Source organism: Ceratotherium simum, chromosome 31 (genome assembly GCF_057802395.1).
Source record: "Ceratotherium simum simum isolate JZ-2026a chromosome 31, ASM5780239v1, whole genome shotgun sequence".
NCBI classification, from domain to species: Eukaryota; Metazoa; Chordata; class Mammalia; order Perissodactyla; family Rhinocerotidae; genus Ceratotherium; species Ceratotherium simum.
In genome coordinates, this window is record NC_141930.1 from 5522016 (window position 1) to 5542752 (window position 20737).

General features: G+C 34.9%; 1 long non-coding RNA gene across 2 annotated transcripts in view; it reads left to right on the plus strand.

Moving 5' to 3' along the window:
- Positions 1 to 8358: 8358 nt before the first annotated feature.
- LOC147913005 (uncharacterized) overlaps positions 8359 to 20737 on the plus strand; it is a 43331-nt gene continuing 30952 nt past the window's right edge. The window contains exon 1 of one of the 2 annotated variants that reach the window (XR_015549212.1): positions 8359 to 8457. This is a non-coding gene — a long non-coding RNA (uncharacterized LOC147913005). The remainder of the gene's footprint in view (positions 8458 to 20737) is intronic. The other variant, XR_015549210.1, reaches the window with a different exon arrangement.

Consider the following 20737-nt stretch of genomic DNA (forward strand, 5'->3'; position numbering starts at 1 on the left):
AGACATTGTGCAGAATGTGTTACATTTCTTGTACAAAATTGTTTATTTCCCTTTTCTTTCTAACTTATCTGTAAAGGGTTTCCCCTTACTGTCAAAAAATATGCACGTATAGTAATTAGGACTTCATTCCCCCATGTTTTCTTCCCTTATCTTGCTATCATTGTCCTGAAACCTTATTTTAGGAAATTGATCAAGTAACATGTTGCACGTGGTTTACTCTGGATCTATTTAAGCCCTTCTGCACATCTAAAGTTAGATGGATTTGGTCAAATAAGAGAACATCTGTGTTATGCCTTTTTTCTATTATTATTATTATTTTTATTTTATTTTGTGTGTGTGTGTGAGGAAGATTAGCCCTGAGATAACATCTGTTGCCAATCCTCCTCTTTTTTGCTGAGGAAGATTGGGCCTGGGCTAACATCTGTGCCCATCTTCCTCCATTTTATGTGGGACGCAGCCACAGCATGGCTTGATGAGTGGTGCACAGGTCCATGCCCAGGATCCAAACCTGTGAACCCCGGGCCACCAGAAGACGAGCCCGTGAACTTAACCAGTACGCCACTGGGCCAGCCCCAGTGTTATGCCTTTTTTTAAGTAGTTTTATGTAGGAACTGTCAGCATGTTGAAGTGTGGAGTTGTAACTCTGTGTGGACCGTGGACAGTCAACAATACGTACTTAAAAGTTGCACTATTGCAAAATGGGTGCATTCTCCAGGTACTTGCGCACTATTTTTCTGTACTTCAGGTCCTGTACCAGAAACATTTTCTTTTATTGTTACTTGCTTTTTAAACCTTGTTTAGGCACCTAAAGAAAATCTGCTCATTGCAGAATTTGCCTCAAATCCGTTCCAAGTTGTATATTTGGTTTCCAATCAAAAAATTACAAATTTACCTCAAAATAAAAAATAAGATAAAACAAACGTTATGTAATAATAATAAAAAAATTCCTGCAAAAGGATGTTTACCTCACCCCAAATCTACGCTGCATGCTCCCACACTCCATTCTTAACAGCCCACACTTGGCCTCTACCATTCAGTAACTATTCTAGCTGAAATCTTCTTACTGGTGTCTGGCTGCACCTGCCATAAACCAGCAAGCATTCTTCATTTTTTCACATCTTAATGTGCTTGCCCTTATGAGGCTAGTTGTTTTCCCTGTAAACTCAGCTCTCTGATGGCTTCAAATAAATTTGTGAACTTGTATTTTAATCAGCTTTTTTTGTTGTTGCAACAGTAGCAGTGAAACTACATCTTTGAGTGGAAATTGCAATAACTTTTGAGTGATTCGTGGTGAGATAACTATTAATCTTCCTTGTAGGCAAAATAAAATAACTATGGTCATTTCTCATCTCATTTCAAAATATCATAAATATTCACCCCTTAAAATAACATAATCTGGGGGAGAGAAGATGGCAGTGTAGGCAGACTCTGAACTCACATTCTCCCATGGACACAGACAATTTACAACTACTGGTGGAAAAATTACCCTGAGAGAGAACTGAGAACTGGATAAGAGGAACTCCTGCAACAAACGACAATCCTAATTGAAGTGGAAGAGGCAGAAATTCCCTTCTGGAGAGAAAAAACACCGCCTTCACAAGCCGCAGCACCTCATAGCAGCCCAGGAGCAGCCCAGAGTTACGCAGCCCTCCCTGGAGGAGCAGAGCCCTGAGCCGGGAGCGGTCCCACTGTAGGCATGTTTTGGACTCAGCACAATCAAGATCAGTGGCATAATATCTGACTTTGCTTGCTACTAAAACATTGAGGAGTTTACCCCCAGAAAAGCTGGTTCATAAAGATATTAAAACCAGCTCTTACAGGGCCCACGCACAAACTCACCCATTTCAGAAAGCAACCTAAAATCACCAGAAAGAAAGGTGTATAGTGCTTTGGTGAAAAGAGACTCACCTGATAGGCTCTGAGTGCATCTCAGTGAGAGGTGAGACCTCTCCAGGGACTGGGACATTGGTGGTGGCCGTTGTTGTGGCCTGGGGTGGGTGTGCTGACACAGACACTGGCAGACTCTGTTGGAGTTCTCCATGGGGCCTGCCAGCCCAGGTCTGCCCCACCAACTAGAGCACAGATTTAATCCAGCTCAGCCAGGGCAGGCAGCCCACCCTAGGGACTGGCCCCACCCAACTACAAGCCCTAGGACAAATTTTGGGCCTGCTAAGTGAGCTGCCTAGATTCTCTGCAGACTGGCGAGTAGGTCCACCTCTGTGGGGCAGGGTGTGTGCAAGGAGTGGGTGGAGAGTGTGGGGCTCCCATCTTGGAGAGACTGGGTCCACTTCAGGAGGTTGGGGCATGTACACAGGGCCGGACTGTGTTGACTGTGTGTGTGGACCTGTGGGCAGTGGGGCTTGTCAGCTGCAGAAGACTTGTGCTTCTCAAAGACCCACATAAGGGGGTTTGCCCCACCTTCCAAAGCCTCAAATAATTGGGTGCTCCTGTGCCTGAGGCCAGCCCCACCCAGCTGCAATCCTCAGAGAGCTGACAAGAGCCCTAAAGGCTGGAGGCTTATAGCAATTGTAAGCCCCTGAGCCTAACAACCTGCCATGCTGGGGGCCTACTCACTTAAAAGAAATACTGCAACACAAATGTGGTATTAGAACTTGCAGCCAACTGTGCTGTGGCTCCCCACACCTGATAAAGAGACTGAAGGGCCCACAATAACTGCAAGAAGCTGAGCATTACACCAGCTGGCCAGGGGCGTAGCTCAGCCTCCCTTGGCACCTACAGGGAGAGCAAACACGCCACAACAGATGGACACATGTAGCCCACATAGGAGTCACTCCTGGAACATTCAGAACTGAGAAATAATAGAAATAATAAAAATCAGAGGAGAAATAAATGAAATAGAGACTAAAATAACAATAGAAAAAAATTAATAAAACCAACAGCTCGTTCTTTGAAAAGATAAACAAAATGAACAAACCTTCAGTTACACTCACCAAGAAAAAGAGAGAGAAGGCTCAAATAAGTAAAATCAGAAGTGAAAGAGGAGAAATTACAATGGACACCTCAGAAATACAAAGATTATAAGAGAATACTATGAAAAATTATATGCCAACAAATTGGAGAAGCTAGAAGAAATGGATAAATCTTATTCAACTCTCACAACCTTCCAAAACTGGATCAAGAAGAAATAGAGAATTTGAATAGGCCAGTCACCAGTAAGGAGATTGAAACAGTAATCAAAAACCTCCCCAAAAATAAAAGTCCAGGACCTGATGGCTTCCCTGGTGAATTCTACCAAACATTCAAAGAAGACTTAATACCAATCCTTCTCAAACTCTTCCAAAATTGAGAAAGGGGGGAAGCTCCCTAACTCATTCTAGGAAGCTGACCTTACCCTGATGCCAAAACTAGACAAGGACAACACAAAAAAAGAAAATTACAGGCCAATATCATTGACGAATATTGATGCAAAAATTCTCAACAAAATACTAGCAAATTGAATACAACAATACATTGAAAAGATTATACACCATGATCAGGTGAGATTTATTCCAGGGATGCAGGGATAGTTCAACATTCGCAAATCAATCAACGTGATACACCACATTAATAAAATGAAGAATAAAAATCACATGATCATCTCAATAGATGCAGAGAAAGCATTTGACAAGATGCAGCATCCATTTATTAAAAAACTCTGAATAAAATGGGTATAGAAGGAAACTACCTCAACATAATAAAGGCCATATATGACAAACCCACAGTGAATATCATCCTCAATGGTGAAAAACAGAAAGCTATCCCTCTAAGAACAGGAACCAGGCAAGGATGCCCACTGTCACCACTCCTATTTAACATAGTACTGGTAGTCCTAGCCAGAGCAATCAGGCAAGAAAAAGAAATAAAAGGGATCTAAATTGGAAAGGAAGAAATGAAACTGTCACTATTTGCAGATGACATGATTTTAAATATAGAAAATCCTAAAGAATCCACCAGAAAACTTTTAGCAGTGATAAACGAATACCGTAATGTTGCAGACACAAAATCAACATACGAAAATCAGTTGCATTTCTATACACTAACAACGAAGTAGCAGAAAGAGAAATTAAAAATACCATCCCATTTACAATTGCAACAAAAAGAATAAAATACCTAGGAATAAACTTAACCAAAGAGGTGAATGATCTGTACACTGAAAACTATAAAACATTGCTGAAAGAAATCGAAGAAGACACAACGAAATGGAAAGATATTCTGTGCTCTTGGATTGGAAGAATTAACATAGCTAAGATGTCCATACTGCCTAAGCAATCTATAGATTCAGTGCAATCCCTATCAAAGTTCCAACAACATTTTTCACAGAAATAGAACAAAGAATCCTAAAATTTGTATGGAACAACAAAAGACCCTGAATAGCTAAAGGAATCCTGAGAAAAAAGAACAAAGCTGGAGGTATCACACTCCCTGATTTCAAAATATACTACAAAGCTATAGTAACCAAAACAGCATGGTACTGGCACAAAAACAGACACACAGATCAATGGAATAGAATCGAAATCCCAGAAATAAACCCACACATCTATGGACAGCTAATCTTCGACAAAGGAGCCAAGAACATACAATGGAGAAAAGAAAGTCTCTTCAATAAATGGTGTTGGGAAAACTGGACAGCCACATGCAGAAAAATGAAAGTAGACCCTTACCTTACACCACATACAAAAATTAACTCCAAATGGATTAAAGACTTGACTGTAAGACCTGAAACTATGAAACTTCTAGAAGAAAACAGGCAGTACGCTCTTCTACATCGGTCATAGCAACGTATTTTCAAGCACCATGTCTGACTGGGCAAGAGAAACAATAGAAAAAATAAACAAATGGGACTACATCAAACTAAAAAGCTTCTGCACAGCAAAGGAAACCATCAACAAAACGAAAAGAATTGGGAGAAGATATTTGCAAACCATACATCTGATAAGGGCTTAATCTCCAAAATATATAAAGAACTCATGCATCTCAACAACAGAAAAACTAACAACCCAATTAAAAAATGGGCAAAAGACCTGAACAGACATTTCTCCAAAGAAGATATACCGATGGCCAACAGACACATGAAAAGATGTTCAACATCTTTAACTACCAGGGAAATGCAAATCAAAACTACAATGAGATATCACCTCACGCCCGTCAGAATGGCTATAATTAACAAGACAGGAAACAACAAGTGTTGGAGAGGAAGTGAAGAGAAGGGAACTCTTATACACTGCTGGTGGGAGTGCATACTGGTGCAGCCACTATGGAAAACAGTATGGAGATTCCTCAAAAAATTAAGGATAGAACTACCATACGATCCAGCCATTCCACTGCTGGGTATTTATCCAAAGAACTTGAAAACACCAATGCATAAAGATACATGCACCCCTGTGTTCATTGCAGCGTTATTCACAATAGCCAAGACCTGAAAGCAACCTAAGTGCCCATCAAGGGACGAATGGATAAAGATGATGTGGTTTATATACACAATGGAATACTACTCAATCATAAGAAACCATGAAATCCAGTCATTTTTGACAACATGGATGGACATTGAGGGTATTATGCAAAGTGAAATAAGTGAGAGGGAGAAGGTTAAATACCATATGATCTCACTCATTATGTAGCAGATAATAACAACAACAAACAAACACATTGAGACAGAGATTGGATTGGTGGTTACCAGAGGGACAGCGGGGAGGGAGGAGGGAGAAAGGGATGATTAGGCACATGTGTGTGGTGATGGATTGTAATTAGTATTTGGGTGGTGACCATGAGAACATGATGTAATCCATGCAGAAATAGAAGTATAATGATGTACACCTGAAATTTATACAATGCTATAAACCAATGTTACTGCAATGAACAAAAAATAAAATAAAATAAAAACATAACATAAATCTGTAAATCCAACAATCAAGCATATGTAATTTATAATATATAAAATACATTAAATCTGAAGAAAACTGTGAGAATGATGTAGTTAACTTTTTTGTGCTTTGTAATTCTTTTTAGAATGTGTCACTTGTTTTATTCTTAGGTTATGTTATCCATAGGGAAGAAAAATGTCACTGACTATTGAAACTCCACATAACCCTCATGGTAACTGTCGTCCATTAAGTGGACAACAATATAGACTTTTTCAGTCTTTTGTTGTATCATCTCAATGCAAGGCCTTCTTCATGATTATAGAAGCAAGGAAGAGAGGAACTGGGCAAGTGCACCTCAGCTTTCCTCTACCTGAGCCTAGAAGTGACTCATCATTTCTGCTCTCATTTCACGTGTCAGAAGTAGTTACTTCGTCCTGCCTAACTGCAAAGGGCTACGGAGTAGAATCTTACAATAGCTTGGAATGGGGAAGAACTGGATGTTGGTAGGCATAAATCATCTCTATGACGGTTATAATAGATGTACACCATTATTAGCATACAAACTAAGTGTATTAAATATTAGTAAAGCTTCTTAAGTGATAATAGAAATAAGAGTTTAATATTTTCTTCTCACATCTCAGGAGACTCCTTTAGTTACCTTTTGGAAACAGAAATAAACTGTACTGCAATCTTTATAGGGTACTACAAGCAAATAAATGAGAAAAGACATACAGTGTTCATGTGATGCTGCTGAAACATATAATGAGAAGCAAAGAATGAGCTGAGACTTCCAAGACAACTGGCAGTTAACGAGGCAAAGCTGAAGAGTGGGAAGAATGTCCCAGTTACAACTAGAACTTACAATCAAATAATCTTTCTGATTCTGTTACAAGAGAAGGACAGAATTGATATCCAGAGACATATAGCAGTTTCTGCCAAAATAAGGTTATAGAGCTAAATCGTAAGTTAATTATTTTATTTGTAGAATAGCCTGTTCAATCAAATAACATTTTATATTATGTAAAATTTTAGTATTGCTGAACAAAGAAACTTAAAAGACAAATAAAATCCTGCATCTCTATACTTAATTGGTAGTGGACATTAATCAGAAATAGGCACTTTTGTATTATCTGTAAATTGAAACTCAAATGGATTAAGGCATATATTACGAATGATCCTTAGTGTCCTCTTTTGCAAAAAATTAAACAAATAATGAATCCCAAAAGCAAACCTATGGCCCTATAGATTTGGCCTTTGTCCTTGTTACCTTTTCAAATTCCGTTCATCAGAAAATAACAAGCAGTAATACATTTAACACAAATTTATTTTTCTTTGGTGTTCAGTTGGTTTTCCTATAAAAATGTTGGCATTTTTGCTATGATAATTCTACAGTGGTTATTTACGTATCTCAGCCACATCATTTAAGGGATAGATGGACAGGTTTAAAAAAAAAAAAAAAACCATGAAATTTTGTATATTTTCATGACCTATATTTGGCAAGAATTTTATATAATGGATGACAAAATGAAATTTGGATTAAGTGAGGCCAAAGCTTAAAATAAAGCTGCAATATATTCAACCAACTTGAACAACCTGTGAAATCGAGCTAATAGAACTTGTCCTATATAGTTGCAGTGAGGAATAAACTACATAATTTGTGTAAAATACTTAGCACAATGCTTAGAAAGCCAACTTATTCCAAATTGTTGTACGATAAGAATAAAATGGACCAAGGTAAGAAATCAACACTTTTATGCATTTTTCTTTTTTTTGGTGATAAACTATTAGCATCGTAATGATTGCTAATTTCTTTGAGTAACTGATTTTAAGAGAACAAGAAATGCAACATTATGGTAAACATTTTGTTTTGTTTTTAGTTTTATTTTTTTTAAATATATTTATTCTTCACATCTGTTGAGATTATTATTATCTTTAATCAATAAATACATCCTTTATTTGGTTGTCATGGACTGGATACTGGATGCAAAGAGATAAGCTAAAGGATCTGCTGAAGAAATCTAGGTGTGAGATAGTAAGAATTTGGGTAGTGAGGATGGAGAGAAGCAAATTTGAATGATATTTATAAGTAGTTCTGAAGAGTTTTATAACTAATTGGTTAAAGATTAGAGAGGAAGTAGTCACAGATCACACATGAGTTTTCACCTTAGGCAACACACAATCACCTTTCAAATGAGAAGGAAAAAAAGAGAGGAATTTATTCAATTTCTCTTAAACTTATTTTTCAAAGCATAAATAAGCATTTGATTGCTCTCTGTGAGAACCCAAGCATGTCTTGAATTATACGCTGTTGGAGGAGGTAATCGGGAGGATGTGAGTGCTGACTGACCGTCCAGCTGGACCCGGGCAATCGAAGGTTCCTCACCCCCTCCCCTGCCCTTGGAATGTACACTCTGTCTACCTTTCCCACAGTGGGAGCTGTTCCAAGGACACAGCCTTGAGAGAGCAAGTTGTTATTGAGACCATCTGGACTAAACACATGACTGAACCCAGTTAAGGCCTCTACATAAACTTTAAACTTCTGATGGCAGGTAGAGAGATCTGCTCTTCCTGTGGCCTCCCAAGACAAGCCTCGTAAGTAAGTCCTCTGTTTATTGAAACTGCCCCCTATTGATCTGGAGTGTCTGCTTCTTTCTTCGGTCTCTCTTTCCCCTCTGTGTATGGGGCCAGTTTGCAAAGCAATGTACACTTTAAGCCATATTACTTTCCTTTTTGTTTATGTTATTGCTTTCCTGTAAAAGTTGGTGCATTACCTTCTTAAAAAACATTTAGAGACTTTGGAATTTTGCTGTTTTATTAATAATATATTGAAGAAATTAGGATGTGTAGAATATGAATGGCATGTTTATACAGCACTTTTTGAAGTGGGTAAAGTGTTCTGTCAGTTTAGACCTACTATTAGATTTTTTAAAAATCACAATGATGTTTATCAGGGGTTCTTTCCACTATATAAAACTTTTATAAACAACTTTAAGATTTTTTTTTAAGAATGGTTTGTCTTTATAGCTGTTTTGAATAGAAAATCGGAGTACAGTTATCAATGCTTGAAAAAATTTTGGAAGTGGAAATATGCGTTCAACCATTTCATATTCAAGCTGCTGATAAAATCAGCCGGAGTCAATAAAAATTATGTGGGAATGTTGAAAGAATACAACATGTATAGTTTATTTTGCTTAATTTCACCTGGCTCAACTATTGATCCAAATTATCATCCTTTCTTATGGGAGTCTTAAACTGCCATATAGAGCACAATTTTTATGCGTAAAAGTTTAATAGCCCAAATATAAGGAATTCTTCAAAAAAAGATGATCAATATATCCCATATTTAATCTTTCCTCTTGCAGTATTTTACAGATACTTGTATTACTACTCATTCTGAATGTACAAAATGCTTTGTCAGTCTCTTCACCTTTATTCATAATTTTTAAACTCTAGCCCTTAGAACCAAATAGATAAATAAATAAAAGCAAAATGTCATTCCTCTGACATTTTTGGCTGAAAATCAAAAGAAGAATATATACTATTTTATTTTTCACATTTGCTGTGCGAAAACCCAGCCAATACTAGACTTTTTACACATAGAGGAGAAATTAAATGTCCTGTCCAACACCAACATTCCACTTTTCCTTATGCTAGTCACTGGTTTACCAAAAGAAACATGTTGTTATATAAGTCTCTCAATACAGGAAAATATCAAGTGGCTAAGTGGTCTGCTCAGAAGAAAACTAATCCATTTCAGTGACAGCATTAAAATTTTTTCAATCAATTCAAAATGTAGTATTGAAAATAAAGAGGAAAATGACTTAATTATATTGAACAGCAAAAATAAAAAACCAGCCCCTTCAAATGGAATCAAATGTAATTGTATATTTTTTTCACTCTCTCTCATTACCATTTTTATATTGTTTTTACTTACTCAAACTTTATTTGGTTTATTGTTCATCTTCCATTTAGAAGTAAGATGCTATTCTCAGGAATGGAAACATTTTAAGTACAGTAGTTCCAAAAAATGAATTACTTCATGGGTATAGTAAATATTGCATATTATAAATCCCCTTTCCTCAAAATAGGTTGGGGCATGAGCTTTGGAAATAAGGGAGAAACAAAAAAATGTAAGATTGGAAAATATATTATACATAAACTTTGTACTACTTCTCAGCCTCATCCAACTATATCTTTCTTTATCTTGGCTCTCATGTTACTCATGTGAAGCTGCCCTGTTACATCTGGACTTCAGTAAAACAAACACCATGCAGATTTTGGAATCTAACTTCATGAGCATCCAATACGGAAGAATAGAGGAGAGAGTTCCCACGTGGGGTGTTGCATAAGCAACAGGAAATAAGATCAGAGAGAGCCAGGAAATACATACATGCTGCTCTTTTCTCTCTAACCTGGTATGATCAGTGATGTATTTCTCCTTTCAACCTTTCCAGAGCAAATTTGTCTGCAGAGCAACTGGCTGTCAATGTTACGTCTCTTGGGGTGGCCAGAATGATAACACAATCACACTGCTTCATATCTTTCTTTGCTTGATTTCTTTTTTTTTTTTTTCATTATCTTCATTATCTTGGGCCTGCACATCTCAAATGAAGTGTTAGCTTTAGTTATTGACTTATGCTCTGTTTAAAGAGGAGTAAGGTTAAGGAAGAAAATAACTACTCCAGGTTAGGTCACAGATGAATGCTGTCTGTAGATATCCCCATATCCCCATTTCTTTTATAACTTTATTTTCTCTTGAAAAGAAAAGGAGTGAGAAGGAAAGATATCTGTGAAGAGAGGTAAATGAGTGAGAAATTTCTTATACACAGTCAGGCATTTCTTACCCCACACAGTCAATCCAGCTTTCTTTTGATTGGCGTTAGCTAGTACATCTTTTCCCAGCCTTTTACTTTTCATGTACTTGTGTTTTCGCATTTAAAGTGGATTTCTTGTAGGCTGCATAGAGTAAGAGGTTTCATTTTTATTCAATCTGGCAACCTCTGCCTTTTAATTGGTGTCTTTTGACTATTTATATTTAACGTGACTATCGATATGATTTGGTTTGAATTTATCATCTCGCTATTTGCTTTCTTTTTGTCTCATCTCTTCTTCTCCCCAACCCTTTCTCTGTTTCTCCTTTCTATTTGATTTAATTGAATATATTTTCATGATTGATTTTAATGGGTTTCATTTGCTTCTTACCTCTATCTCTTTGTTTTCTTTTCAAGAATTTACAATCACTGTTCTAGTATTTACAGAATAAAACTTTAATATATCACAGTTTACCGTCTAGGAATAGTAAACCACTTCACATACAGTATCAGAACCTTAGTACAATTCCAATTTCTTCTGAAGCTTGTGCTATATTGTATGTTCTAGTTTATCTTATTGTATAAACTCCACAATCCATTGTTATTATTTTTCCTTTAAACACTTAATTGTCTTTTACATATATACAAAAAATAAGAAAAATATTTTAAAAATATTTATTCAAATATCTTCTTTTTTCATTGCTTTTTCTTTTTTAGGTTAATCCTAATTCTGTTCACGTCATTTTTTCATATGCCTGAAGAGATTTCTTTACTTTTGCTTGTTGTATTGTCCAGCTGGTGATGTATTCTTTAAAGTTTTGTGTGTTTGAAAATGTTTTTATTTCAATTTTTTAAAGTCAATTTTGGTGGGCACGTAATTCAAACTTATTCTTCATTTTCTATTAGCATTTTTGGAATATTGTTCCACTGTCTTCTGCCTTGAGTTGTCATCTGTTACTCTAATTTTGTTTCTCTGTATATTTGTCTTTTTCCTCTAAAGGCTTTCAATATTTTCTCTTCATAACTAGTTTTCATCAAAGTAGTACGTGTACATATATGTGGTCTTCTTTAAGTGCCTTCTGCTTGGAGTTCATTGAGATTCTTAGATTGGTAGGTTTACTGCTTTCGTCAAATTTTTAAGCATTCTCAACCATTATTTCTTCCCTTCTTTGGGGACTCCAATTACACTTGTTTTAGACCACTTAATATTGTTCAAATGTGCACTGATGGTCTGTTTTATTATTATTTTATATATTTTTTCTGTTTCATTTTGAATATTTTCTATTGCTAGAGTTTGTGTTCCCTAGTCATTGATGCCACAGTGTCTAATCTGATGAGTATATTCCCCCTCAGACAGTATTTTTCATCACTATAAATTCAGTATGAGTGTTAAGTATATCGTCCATTTCTTTTCTTATCATATGCATGTTTTGCTCCATCTTTTTGAACAAATAAAGTTTATTTGTACTATATACGCTTTCCTACTATTTCTAACATTTGTCTCATTTCTGGGGTTGTTTCCATTGACTGGTACTTCTTTTTTGCCATATTATTGGTTGTATTTTCCTGCTACTTTGCATACCTGATTTTGTTTTTTAATTAGAGGACAGGTATTGTGAATTGTTCCTATATTTTTAAAATTATCATTTCCAGGTCACTAAGACAAGGTGAATTAGAAAAGAGACGGAGAAGGAGCAGCCAGTGAAGTGAGACGAAAGCCAGGGGAGTAGGGGCTAAAATAGTAATTATAGTCTGTGATCAAATGTTCACAGTTGCCCATTTTTACCCTCTGCTTTGCCTTGGCCAAACATCAGTCAGGCATCTCTAATCCTCACAGACCCCTGCACTTTCACTTGCTCTCAAACTTGAGCAAGCACTAAAAAGGGGAACATATCCCTTTTCAGGTTATTCTGAGTATCTTCTAACAACAGGAGACAGATTTCATGTCAAACTATGATCATTCTCCCTTTTGATTACCAATTTGAACTTAAAGCGTCTGCTAAGCATTGTCTATCCTTCCCTATAACATAAGAACTTTTTTCTGTTTTATTTTGAGATGCTTGCATATTTCTGAGATTGGAACATTCTCCCTATTGGACTATTCTTTTGGAAAAAAATTTCTACTTATTTAACTCTGGATTTGTTTTTATTTGACAATTGTCTTTATATCTAATTCAATGTTACATATATACATACATCTACAGCATAGTAAAAGGTAGTACCATGATGACATACTGAGTCAGTGTATGTGACAATCATACTCATCTATTCAGCACCTAAAACGAGCCAGGCATTTTTCTAGACCAGAAGTCAACAAATTACAAGCCACAACAAAGTGTGTTGATTTGTTTTTTTTCTGTGGATACTTTCACAGTTGTGACAGAGAATGTGTGGCTAGGAAAGCCTAAAATATTTACTATCTATCTTTCGAGAAACAGTTTGCAACTCGTTTTCTCGACACTCAATATACCTGGAAACAAGACAACATTTTTAATCACAAAGAGATTATGATCCTCTTTTGTAATCTCTATATAATTTTTATAAAATAAACTGAAAGATTTTCTTGAGTGATTGCTTAAATAGAATGCTAGCTAGATGGCTACAGGAAACATGATCATTCATCTGTGTATCCCTGTATATCTAGATTAATGCTTGTTAAATACTAGTGTTCTTGTTTGTCAAAGAAGGGAGAGGACAGAAAGAAGACAGGAGGGAACTGGGAGAAAGGAGAAGAGAGGGAATAGGAAGATAGGAAGGAAGGTATATTTGATAATATAAAAAAGCAATTATTTCAAATATATATTCATCAATTTGACTTCCATCATGTAATTTTCTTGATAACATATGTATTTGTTGACCAAAATATGATTTCTTAGAATTGTGAGTGCTTCTAATGCACTCATGACCATGGGGGCATTATTGTAATAATTTCTATGTTCTGTGAATTTCACAAAAAAACTTTGTTTTTATTGTGAAATTTATTTGATGCTGTGTATATTATTTCCGTATTATCATTCAAAGGTAAATAATTCATTTCTTTTAAAATTATATTTTATGACTTGTATTTATTCTTTATGTAAATTTTGTTTCTACTACAATATTTTTAAGGATTTTAATACAAATTCTTTGGGGCCTTACCAGAGATGAGTATCATGTAATATTAGCTATGTCATTAAAAATCCAATAAATCATTAAAAGTAACTCCAGTAGAGATAAAATAAGTAAAAATACATCTTATTAAAAATCTTGATTATGGAATATAAGATACCCATAAAACTATGGGTTTTTAAGCAAAAGGTTGATGATAGTACTCCAGGGTCAACTCCTTAATTATATTTTGGTAAAATTAATATTAAAATCAATTTATATTCCAAGATAATTTACCAACTAATAATAGAGAGAAGAGTCTTTAAAGCAGGGCAGTGCCTAAGGAATGTCAAAATAGGACAATAATTCGCTGAAGATAATTAACGAAAGATCACAAGTTGAGAGTATCTTGCAAATTAAAGGAAAAAGTTAAACTGCTGTGATTTCCAGGAAGCACATATATTAAGTTATTCAATTTACTTAAATTATTGCATTTACTATTTTTTGAAAACATGAAATCATTCTTCAAATTTCATTAATGTTAATTTTTCTTTTTCTTAAATTATGACATGTAAGCAGTTCAAACAGTTTTAAAGCGTCGAAAGCCTTATGCCATCAATATCAATAAAAAATGCTCCTTTTCAGCCCTTCCTCAACCCCTCTCCTTTCCTAGAGGAAACTGCTCTCAACAGTTAGACATGTGTACGTACTTGTGTGTGTTGTGTGTGTGTATGTGTATGTTTTGCCATTTACTGCCATCTATTGAAAACAATAATGAATAATCATATCTCCTAATTCTTTGCTTTAAAACTTTTTAGTCACTTCCTTTATGGGAAATGAAGATATCAGCTCACTTTCAAACTCATGCTTTTCCCTCATTCATCCTCCCCATAACATTATATCTTCAATTTTGGTTAAATTCATATTCAGTATTTTGGTTATTGTAACTACATAAACATTATTTAATACAGATCCAAATAGTTTTATTTTCCTTCTTGAATTTTTATTTTCACTGGAGTTAGCCACTATTTTTTCCTTTTGTCTCTGTTATTTTTCATGCCCCTCTTGCTAATCCAACCTAAACTCGATGAGACGTTTGTGAATTGATCTGTTAAAGCAGAAAAGGTATCTGCATTTTTTATAGCTCCTTCTTGAACCCTCTGATGTCCTGTTCCATTTCAAATGTTTTGCTCTCTAGACCTGCTGTCCTGCTGTCCTCAAAGGATTTCTACTTGTCAACATTCTAGGAATTTCCTTCTCCTCTCACTTCAGATGAGGTCTGTGAGTGTTGGATCTCTTGTTCTCGCTCTCTCTTTTGTTTAGTTGTTCATATTTGGTGGAACACAGTCTCAATGAATTTTCTGAAGTTGTGTGGAAGGTAAGTGTAACATACATGATGATGTCTTTATGATACCATCACATTTGATTGAAAATCTTACTAATAGTATAAATTTGTTTGAAAATAATTTTTACTCAGAGTAATGAATACATTTCTTCACTGTCTTCTGGATTCCAGTGATACAATGAACTCTACTATCATTTTTTTCAGTTCTTGTAATGTAACTGATTTTGCTTCTGGAAATTGTTAGAATCTTCTCATCATCTGTCACATTCTAAAATGAGACAATTATATACTTTAGCATTAGTCTTTTTTTATTCCTTGTGCAAAGTACTTAGACAGCATTTTCAATCTAAGAATTCATAAGCGTCAGATCTAGAAAACATTCCTGATACTTTGATGATTTTTTTTTTCTTGGTTCTTTGTAGAATGCCTATGTCAGACTTTGTATCTCCTACATTTATAGTCTAGTTTTCTTAGCCTTACTCTTCTTATTGACTTCCATTTATTTTACATTCTTCTATTTTTTAGTAGAATAATTCAACTTCATCTTACATTCTCTCTATGGACTTCTAAATTTGGACCATCATATTTTAATTTCCAGGATCTATTTTCCGTTTTCTTTTCTTTTTTTTTTTTTTTAAAGATTTTATTTATTTATTTTTTCCCCCCAAATCCCCAGTAGATAGTTGTATGTCATAGCTGCACATTCTTCTAGTTGCTGTATGTGGGACGCGGCCTCAGCGTGGCCGGAGAAGCGGTGTGTCAGTGCACGCCCGGGATCCGAACCCGGGCCGCCAGCAGCAGAGCGCACGCACTTAAACACTAAGCCACGGGGCCGGCCCCCCATTTTCTGATTATTACTTTTTCAACAGCATTTGGTATTTGTACCATGAATACCACACATCCTTTCTCCAAAAGCCTTTATTATAACTTATTCAACTTGTCTTCTTACCTCTTCATTGATTTTGTTGCTTCTGAGCTCCCTTTCCCTGTTCAATTGCATTTGCCTCTGGCTTCCATTTTGGAATTTTTCCTTGAATATTTGGTAATCCTTGGCTGTCCATTCTTATTTAAAAGGGATACACTAGTTTATTTCTGGGCTTTGTATACTGTTCTATTGATCTATGTGTCTGTTTTTATGCTAATAACATAGTGTCTTGATTACTACAGCTTTTTAATATAGTCTGAAATCAGAAAGTGTGATGCCTCCAGCTTTGTTCTTCCTTCTCAAGATTGGGTTGGCCATTGGGGATCTTTTGTGGTTCATACAAATTTTAAGATTTTTTTTTCTATTTCTGTGAAAAAATCCATTAGACTTTTGATAGGGATTATGTTGAATCTGTAAATTGCTTTAAGTAGTATGGACATTTTAACCCTATTAATTCTTCCTATCCATGAGCATGGACTATCTTTCCATTTATTTTATCCTCTTCAATTTCTTTCATTAATTTCTTATAGTTTTCAGTGTACAGATCTTTCACCTCCTTGGTTAAATTTATTCCTAGTATTTTATTCTGTTTGATGCAATTGTAAATGAGACTGTTTTCTTAATTTCTCATTCTGATAGTTTATTTTTAGTGTATAGAAATGAATCTGATTTTCTTTGTTTTTGTTTTTTTGGTGAGGAAGTTTGGCCCTAAGCTAATATCCATTGCCAATCTTCCTGTTTTTGCTTGAGGAAGATTGTCCTTGAGCTGACATTTGTGCCAGTCTTCCTCCAATTTGTATGTGGGATGCCACCACAGCATGGCTTGACAAGCAGTGTGTAGGTCCACACCCAGGATGCAAACCAGCAAACCCCAGGCCGCTGAAGCAGAGCACACGAGCCGGCCCTTGAAATGCATCTGATTGTTGTATGTTGAGTTTGTATTATGCAACTCTATGTATTGGATAATTGAAATTTGCTAACACAGTAGAACTTAAATATTTTCACCAAAAAGAAAAAAATTAAATGAATAAACATGTGTGGTGATGAATGAATTAATTAACTAGATGAGGGTAATGCGTTCCTAATGTATACGTATATTAAATCACTAAGATGTACATTTTAAGGACCTTGCAATTTTATTTGTCAATTATACCTCAGTAAAGCTCAAATTTTTTAAAAAGAAAAAGTGATGTACTGAAAGATTGATTGGAACTATTTTGTGTGTTAGAAATGGAGGTGGCCATAGATCATTCAGATCCTCTACTAAAAAAAAATTGGGTGACCAGTCAGCTTTTTCACTAGGAAATCCAAAGTAGAAATATTTTCTTCAATTTCTACAGAAAAAGAAGAGGTAAATCCAATCTCCAGCTTTGTGATATATGCTTCATAGTTGTGATCTGAAGGTTGGAAAGGTGTATGGGATGAGGGTATCACCATTCAATATGCAGAATATTTAACCTCTCTGATTTAGAATGTCTATCTCTCACTCTTCTTGTTCTTAGGATCTTAAACTTTTATTTTTTTATTTTATTTTTTTTTGCTGAGGACGATTCACCATGAGCTAATACCTGTTGCCAGTCTTCCTCTATTTTGTATGTGGGTCACCACAGCATGGCCACTGACAAGTGGTGTAGGTCCATTCACGGGAACTGAACCCAGGCCACCAAAGCAGAGCACATCGAACTTAACCACTAGGCCATTGGGGCTGGTCCTTTTAATTTTTATGTCTTTCTTGATTTACTTTATCTGGATAAGAGATGGGGATAGTAATCACGTGATTTCTTGGATTAAGTAATTTAGTTTTAGTATATTGCTTTAAAATCTGATGCTATGTAGGTAGAAATCATTCAACAAGTTATCATTGACATCTAAAATGTTCTTTTGAAAAATTAAATTGTTTTACTTAATGGTAAAAAATGCAAAGATTAATGAAGACAAGCATTTATTTTTAGTTTTTACTTTATATCTGGAAATTTTCTTATTTCTCGTTCAAGCTTTGTCAGAGACTAACGATTTTCCTTTAAGCATTGTCAGAAATTAATTTTCTCATTGTTGTACGTTTTCGGTACAACACACACACATACATATTCACACACATAACCTCATGGTGCCCTATTGCAGCACTAGTTGTTGTAGCATTATGTAGATTTCAAGAAGTTATTGGTGGGAAGTAGTTAGAAGAGTTATTTCTTATTCCCAGTCTCTTTATTTACTTACCATATGTTGTGTAACTATGCTATCTAGTTAATGGATTAACAATTTTAGTATGTTTGATGTATCAAAACAATATGAAATATTTTTGGTCAAATTTCTGAAACACTATAATAAAAACATTTGTTAAAATTCAAAGAAATATTTTCTTTTAAAATTTAGAATTGCTCTTCCTGTAAAACCCACATTTTGGGGGCTAGCCCAGTGGTGTAGCAATTAAGTTCACATGCTCCACTTTGGTGGCCTGGGGTTCAAGGGTTCGGACCCCGGGTGCAGACCTATGCACCGCTTTTCAAGCCTTGTTGTGGTGGCGTCCCATATAAAGTAAAGGAAGTTGGGCACAGATGTTAGCCCAGGGCCAATCTTCCTCAGCAAAAAGAGGAAGATTGGCAATGGATGTTGGCTCAGGGCTAATCTTCCTCACGCACACACACACAAAAAACACATTTTATTTTATAATACTATATTAACTGACCTTCACTTACTCTTTAATAAAACAAACAAAATAAAAATATTGTATGTAAAGTAAGAAAAGACAATATTAACTTAATTCTAAACCCTTTTCTCAAAGTGAAATAAAAAGTAGGATGAAGGCATAATGGTATAAAAATAGACTTGTAAAATGTTTTCATGATATTTTATTGCACCCTAGATATGCAAACTCGTTATCCTTACCTATCTTGATTTTATTTCAGAACTTTGGTGACACAATTATGCTTAGGGAAATTTAAAATATTTTTTAGATTTAACAAAAATGTACAAAACTTAACTTTTTCCAAGAAACTTAACATCCTAACATCATTAGTCTCCCTGCTATATCGCCAATAAAGACCTTAACTTTCTTGAATAATGCATTGCTAAACATATTTTATAGCAATACCATTTAAACATTAAATTAAGTTTAGTCAGCAAAATATTTTGCTAGAGGAAGCTATGCAGGACAATGGATTATTTTTTTTCCCTAAATGGAAAAGAGTTGTTTGTGTGTAGCGAGATGCTAGATTCACATGAGTCTATAATTTCTTATTTTAATTCAAAGCTAGCCTGTTTAATTAGTAGATTCATCTAAGAATTGTCTCCATTTTACATAGTAGGTGACACAGAGGAGGAAAATTGAAAAGATAGGAAAGGTCAACATTAGGTTACTTACATAAAAAATGCTGAGATATTTTTGAGAGAGAATATTCCAAATCTCTAGTAATTCCATGCCAATTAGACTATTTTGAACAAGATCAGCTATGAAAAAATGATTCCTTGAGGACTTACTTTCTAAACCTATTTTATTTGGATACTATAATCGATAAATATATGTACTAGGTCTAGAAGAAATAGCACAATTCCTTCATTATTTCCTGTGAATTCTCAGGCTGTATGGCTTATCTAAAGAAGGTTAGTCATCTATACTAAGATTTCAGAACTGCTTTTACCTACATGACAAAGGATGTGATGGTGCATAACTTGAATAGAACTAAAATATCTAACCATAACCCGTTTGCCATGATATGTCCATACGATCATGCCATGTAGCATAGCCTTAAAATATTAATTCTTCTGAAAACTCTGCTGGAAATTGGAATCACCTATTCCTTGTGTCTTGCTCAATTTACTTATGGACATATAGATAATAAAAAATCTCCAAGTGCTTTTTGTGACATCTACAGTCTATAATCAATTAATTTAAAAATCTTTAATACTTAATGGTTGACATAGAGAAAATTAGCCATTTTTTCCACAAGATAATTTATTAAGGGCACACACATATTGTACATATGCTTAATTCTGTATTTTCTCCCTGTTGGAAATAAGTACTCACTGATATGCTTCCATTTTATTATGGAAATATGCCTACATGACATCCTAGAACAATTCTCAAATACGTTATATTAATAAAATGTTGAGTTTATCAACCAACTCTGATGAAATACAAAGCTTAGCATTTGTATTTCTCTGCTTATTAAATGTAATAGATTTAATGTAATTGAACTGAACATTGGGTCATATAGATTAAAAAAATTCATTTTTTTCCTAAATAAAAGACAATTACTTTAAATCAATTAGCACAGACATTCCTGTATCTTTCTGATAATATCTAATAGCTTACTTGTAATCAAGTAAGGAAACAAAAAATATCTATGATAGATTCATTTTATAGTGAGAGAAAAGCACTCATTCAACATCACTATTTTTAATAAGATATGTCCACGGCTGAAATTTTTATTTCCCCACAGAACAGGTGCTTTCAAATAGTTTAGTCATTAGAAATATTTATATATTCTAACTTCATTGGAAGAGAAATACATTCAGTATAATCTTCTTATGCATCAAATATACTCTTACACCTGGCAGTATGGATAATATTTCTAGGGCACATTCCTTGATATTATTAACCTTATAACGCAATCGAGTAGGGGTGAATATCTTCTTCTTATGTTTTATAATGTGTTATCAAACATCTACTCTTCAAAAGAAACATTCTTCTTATTTGACATTTACTCTC